Source organism: Furipterus horrens, unplaced genomic scaffold, assembly GCF_987537825.1.
Source record: "Furipterus horrens unplaced genomic scaffold, mFurHor1.1.pri manual_scaffold_1, whole genome shotgun sequence".
Lineage (NCBI taxonomy): Eukaryota > Metazoa > Chordata > Mammalia > Chiroptera > Furipteridae > Furipterus > Furipterus horrens.
This window is the reverse complement of record NW_028327171.1, coordinates 59105181-59111909: the sequence shown is the minus strand read 5'-3', so window position 1 is coordinate 59111909 and position 6729 is coordinate 59105181. Positions and strand designations below refer to the sequence as shown.

Here is a 6729-nt window from a genome sequence, read left to right as displayed (position 1 = left end):
TAGTCATGTTTGTAGTTATGTTTTCTTAATAATTATTCATTAAAAAGTAACAATTAAATACACTTTTCTGAAAGTATGTTACAATTTTCAACAAAAATATTAAAAGAAAGGAAGAACAGGAGGAGGAAAAGAAGAAGAGGGGGAGGACATGAGGAAAAGAAAAAATAAGGAATTTAAGAAATCAAATTCAGTAGGTCTTGTGTTTAGAGAATAATATAAAGTTTATAAAGTACATAAGAAAATATTCCAGCACACGTATAAAGGAGCTATACAGTTCAAAAATTTTAGGAGCTAAGTATATTTACAAATATTTGGTTTTTAATATTTATTGCAGACAACTATTAGTTTACTTTTACTATTCAAGCTGATGCAAACTCTAATAGACATGTGATAACTCCCTGAAACAACCAAAGATAATAAATATTTGTTGATCCAAATAAATTTTGAGCATTTTTACTATGTAAAGAATTATACTAGAATCTGGGAATACAGAGAGGCAAAGCATAGACCCTGTCCTTGATAACTTTACAGTGTATTTGAGGAAATGGGCAGGTAAAAACAATAATAATAATATATCTTGAAAGAAGTTATTGAATCAAGAGGTTGTTGGAGGAAAAAGATGCCTGGTAAAAACCTGCTTCTTGAAGACTTGATTCTTTTTTTGTTGTTCACAGTCCCTGCTTTATTTTCTCTTGGTCACACATGCTTTAAAAAACATGCTCAGATTTGTAAAATACCAGAACATCAGAAATTAGAAGGGCATAAAAAAAAGGATCCTGCAAGCTTGAAAGAATATCCTAGGATTCTGAACAACAACAACAAAAAAAAAAAAAATCAAATTTTGAAAATGTATTTGTTCAAAACACAAAAATATTTTATTTTTAATGTCATTTAAGGGTTTTTTTAGGGGGGGTACTTTTTTGAAGGAACACTTTAGAGGCAAAAATAAGCTTCTTGTGTTGTCAGAGACAAGGCCTAGATTCTTTTCCTTAAAAGCTTTTTGCAAAATACAGATGCCAGCATTCACTGGTCTGGATGGATATTCACTCCTCTAAACACACACACACCTCCCATCAGTAAGTGCAGCACCCTGGGTCCACCCTGGGACAACTGGCAGAAGCTAAAGAGCATCCAGGATGTGGTCAATCTTGGTGACAACTCCTGTCACTTTCCCAAGATAAGCTTCTTGTTCTAGATGTACATGTCTTTCCTGAGCTTGCCAGTCACCATGCACTCAGCTTACACCATATACTTCAGTACCAGCTCTTTGACCTGTGCACACAGTTTCTGCATTTTACTCACTTTGTCATACAGTGAGGATCCCTCTATCTTCAGCTAGGATGGAAGCAGTGTAATCTCACTGATCAAGGCCTTGCGTTCTATCTCCAGGCTCTTGACGCTTTTGAAAATGGACATATTCTGGGACTGCTTGTACCTATTAACAGTCTCATCAAAGTGACAGTTGAGACAAGAACTTAGTGACCAGGGTCAAGACCAGCTCTGTGCTGCAGGCCACTTTCAACCTGGCTTCCACTGCTATATCCTTTGTGATGGAAAAGTTCAGCCTGATATAATGATAACAACAAGATGTAGAAGGAGGCCACCACTAGCAGGGGCTCCTGCAGCATCAACACGTTGTTGAAAGCGCAGTGCACCACAATGTTCTGAACATGCTGATCTACCAGATATTTCTTGTAGGCAACAATCTCAGGGCAGCCAAATGTGTCCTAGAAGGTATAGTGCAGCTCATCTGGGGCACAGTTGATTTGATAGGGACTGTCAACTTGGATGTTTTGGGCTTCTTTGTGCAAGATAATCTTCACAGTCAAAGAATCTATCACTTGTGCATCAAACATGTAGTCCACAAACCTCATCATCCCTGCATACCTATCACCCAAGATATAGAGGAGGAACTCATAGCTTGGGAGGTTATAGCCAACAACATAATGTGTCTCCCACACTCCAAACAGTGAGAAGGGAGACCAATTTTTCATCTCTATGGAGCCATCCAAAATAAAAAGTTTGCTGGTGGAAATACTGCCAATCTCATCCTCTTCAAGGTAATAAACATCCTGGATGGGATCCATGGAAGATGGTCTTAAAAGAATAGATGGAAGATATCCCACTATATGGCTGTCTCTAGTAATCACAATGTGAAAAAAGCCTCTGAAGCACAGTCCCTATGTACTATAAGTCCACATTTTCTTCTACAGCATTATTTCTCCAATGAGAGACCTAGATGTCTCAGGTCATGATGATGATAGACAAGGAAGGACTTTTAACAGTATCCTGACTATAGGCAGGACACTCTGAAGGGTCCACAAACCAGCAGATCTTCAGACTACCTGGGGTTCTCCAACTTGGTGTAGCTTTCCACATTTCTGGAGACAAGTATCACACATATATATTGCACCTTTGTTGATTAGGGAGGTTAGAAATAATGACTGCCCTCTATCCAATGCAAGAAAGAACATATTTGCCAATGATATATCTAATAATGGGTTAATTTCAGAAATACATAAAGTACTGATACAGCTCAATACCAGGAAGACAAATAATCCAATTAAAAAATGAGCAAAGGGGATTTCCAGCCAAGATGGAGGCCTAGACAGACACATTGTGTCTCCCTCCACAACTAAGAAGGAATACAACTACCTCAAAACTAGAGACAATCAGAAGTTCCAGAAAATTGAGATGCATACAAATCCAACAAACAAAGATATAAAGAAGAAATACTCATCCAGACAGACAGGAGAGGCGGAGCTGGGGGGAAGAGGATGCAGTGTGGGGGCAGCAGCAGCAGCAGCAGCAGGGGCAGCAGCAGGCTGGCAGAAAGTGCAGTCACACATTTTAAAAAGTTGGGAGGGACACCTAGGGAGTGCTTCCAGCACCAGACCAGACCACGCAGCATATGGTCCCAGTGCTGGGGAAAATTAAGCCAAATTGCTTTTGACCATACAAACCAATGAGGGGGTTGGGGCAGAAGAAGAAACTGCCAGTCTCTCAATAGAGTCCACTTGTTTAAAGGGCCCCCACAGTCCTAGAACATCTGCAGCCCACCCACTCTCGGAACGACAACCAGGGCAACAGCTAGAGGCACCAGTCCCATACAAAGCGGGAGAAGTGCCTGGAAAAGTGTCGAGTGCTAACCAAGCAGCATTGTTCCCTCTCAGACCCCTCCCCCACATACAGTTCCACAACATGGTGAAAAGGGTCGCCCTGTACTGATGAATATCTAGGGTTCCACCCCTCACAACATAACAGGAATGACAGCTCTACCTAAGACAAATAGGAAAACAAACACAGGAACCTATCAAGATGAAGAGACAGAGAAGTATGGCCCAAAAGGGGGAATAAATCAATGTTCCAGAAGGAGAACTAAGCAACTAGGAGACAGCCAACCTAACAGATGCAGAGTTCAAAACACTGGTAATAAAGATGATCACAGGCTTGACAGATATACTTAAGTATGGCAAACACATAAGGGAAGAAGTGAAGGCTATGCTATGTGAAATGAAGGAAAATAAATCCACACAAACCCATTGGTGAAGGGAATGAAACCGGTGTTCAAATCAATTATTTGGAATATAAGGAAGAAATAAACAGTCAACCAGTACAGAATGAGGAAACAAAAATTGAAAAAAAAAATGAGGAGAGGTTTAGGAACTTCTGGGACAACTTTAAACATGCCAACATCCAAACCATAGGGTTGCCAAAAGGAGAAGAGAAAGAACAAAAAATTGAACACTTATGTGAGAAAATAATGAAGAAAAACTCCCTGAATTGGTGAAGAAAATAGACGTACAAGTCCAGGAAGCAGAGAGAGTTCCAAACAAGCTAGACCCAAAGAGGACCACACTAAGAAACACCATCATTAAAATGCCAATGGTTCTAGATAAAGAGAGAATCTTAAAAGCATCAAGAGAAAAGCAGAGAGTTACCTACAAAGGGGTGCCTATAAGACTATCAGCTGATTTCTCAAAAGAAACTTTGTAGGCAAGAAGGGACTGGCAAGAAGTATACAAGGTGATGAAAAGCAAAGACTTACAACCAAGATTACTCTATCCAGCAAAGCTATCATTTAGAATGACAGGGCAGATAAAGTGCTTCCCAGAAAAGGTAAAGCTAAAGGAGTTCATCATCACCAAGCCATTATTATATGAAATGTCAAAGGGACCTACTTAAGAAAAAGAAGATCAAAATTATGAACATTGAAATAACAACAAACTCACAACTATCAACAACTGAATATAAAAAATAAAAACAAAATCCAACTAAGCAAACCAGAATAGGAACAGAACCATAGGTATGGGGATCATTTGAAGGATTATTAGCTGGGAGGGGGAAGAGGGGAAAATGGTGCAGGGATTAAGAAGCTTAATTGTTTGGTACAAAGTAGACAGGGGGCAGTTAAGAATAATATAGGAAAGGGTGAAGCCAAAGAACTTATATGCATGACCTATGGACATGAACTAAGGGGGGCGGGATTGCTGGAAGGAAGAGGGGTGCTGGACAGAGGGGAGCAAAGGGGAAAAATTGGGGACAACTGTGACAACATAATCAATAAAATATACTTCAAAAACAATGAGCAAAGGACCTGAATAGACACTTCTACAAAGATGACATACAGATGGCCAATAGACATATGAAAAAATACTCAACGTCAATAATCATCAGAAAGATACAAATTAAAAACTTCACACCTGCCAGAATGGCTATCATCAATAAATCAACAAACAACAAGTGATGACAAGGATGTGAAGAAAAGGGAACCCTCATGTGCTTCTGGTGGGAATGCAGAATTTTGCAACCATTGTGGAAAACAGTATGGAACTTCCTCAAACAATTAAAAAGTGAAACTGCCTTTTACCCAGCAATTCCACTTCTGGGGATATACCCTAAGGATACCAAAACACCATTCAGAAAGAATATATGCACCTTTATGTTCATAGCAGTGCTGTTTATAATAGCCAAGATCTGGAAACAACCCATGTGCCCATCAGTAGATGAGTGGATAAAAAAGCTGTGGTACATTTAAGCAATGAAATACTTCTTGGCTATAAAGAGGAACCCTTACCCTTTGTGACTGCATGAATAGACCTGGAGATTATTATGCTAAGCTAAATAAGCCTATCAAAGAAAGACAAATACTATATGATCTCACTTTTATGTAGAATCAAATGAACAAAATTAACCAATAATCAAAACAGAAACAGAGGCAAGGATGTATGGAACAGACTGACAGCTGTCAGGTGGAGGGGGTGAGGGAACTAGGTAAAAGAAAGTAAAGAGATTAGCCTAAGAATATATAAGCATAATTCATGGACACAGACAATAATGTGGTGGTGAAGGCCAAGGGAAGCAAGGAAATGGAAGACATCTGTAACAGTGTCAACAGTAAATATATATATATTCAGTTACCATTCAGGTAAGAAATACTCAGACACCTCCAAAGTATACCAACATATTGTTTTTAATTTGGCCAAATTAACAATATGAAATTTGGCTTTGAATAAATCTCCATGGATTACAATGTAAATGTGTTTTTACAAGTTAAGCAAATAAAGGTAAATAGTGATTTGATCTTAAAAAATGGAAAGAGAAAAATAGAGGAAATAATAACGGTTGGCCTCAAACACCACAAGGTGTTCTTCTGATTGGGCAATTTGGGTTGGATACAGCTAAAACACATGGGTACAGACTGTTTCCACAATGACTGAAATCTTGCTCTCAGGATCAAGAGCAACTGGGAGCTTGATGGTGAAGAATGCCCCACTTTTACCTTTAGTTTTGGTTTCTCATACTTCCAGATTATATTCCTCATCTTCTTTTTTTACGTGCAAGCTGACACGCGCCAGCCGACTTCTAGTTCTAGCTCCTAGGCCAGAGGAATGAGGTAGCACAGGATGAGGGGACAGCACCAGCATGCACCAAGACCACCTAAGCCGTCAGTTTAGCCAGGTGGCTGCTCAGGTCCACAGTGTGCTTCACATCCTCATTGACCAGCTGCTGTTGGAGGGTGGAAGGTGCTGTTCTAAGCACCAAGCAGGAGGAATAGAAGCTGATAGGTGGCAGGGATGTCCATGAACAAGAATCAGCTGAGCAGCAGGGCCTGCCTTAAGAGACAGGTAAATGTGAAGAATAGAGAATAGGAATTCTTTATACTCATCATATGCAAAATTATTTTATTCAAAGAGCACACATCTTACTAACTAAAAGGTAGTTCTTATTTTATAGACAAGAAAGTCAAAGTTCAGAGAGTCTCTAGATCAAGGTAACATAGCTTGCAAATGGCGAACACAAGAGTCAAATGCAAGTCAGTCTGACATCAAAGTTCATACACATGCATCGAAGTTAGAAAATGAAACTGTATAGCTAGAACCTCATTAATATTTATTCTTGAAGACCGCATATATATTTTTGGCATACATATAATTTTACAAGGAGAAACATCCAAGGAGAAATTAAACAATGAAATACAGGGTGGGGCAAAGTAGTTTTACGACACACTGCTGCGTAGCTTCAAGTCATTTCTGCATCCCAGAATATACCTAACTCTGAATTTGGATTAAGGTAATCATGAATTTCTAGTACTCCCATGTGTCATGAAAAAGAAAAGAAAAACAACTTTGGTGAAAGATATCAACCACATTTTCTACAAATAGTTTTTCAAACACAGTGACCAACATACAATCAGAGATAACCAGATATTTATGAAGACATAAAACA

The 6729-nt window shown here is 39.1% G+C and overlaps 1 pseudogene; it reads right to left on the bottom strand.

Annotated features, from left to right (window-relative positions):
* Nucleotides 1-1120: 1120 nt before the first annotated feature.
* On the bottom strand, nt 1121-6085 carry LOC150021175 (dolichyl-diphosphooligosaccharide--protein glycosyltransferase subunit 1-like; annotated as a pseudogene).
* Between the last annotated feature and the right edge of the window lie 644 nt (nt 6086-6729).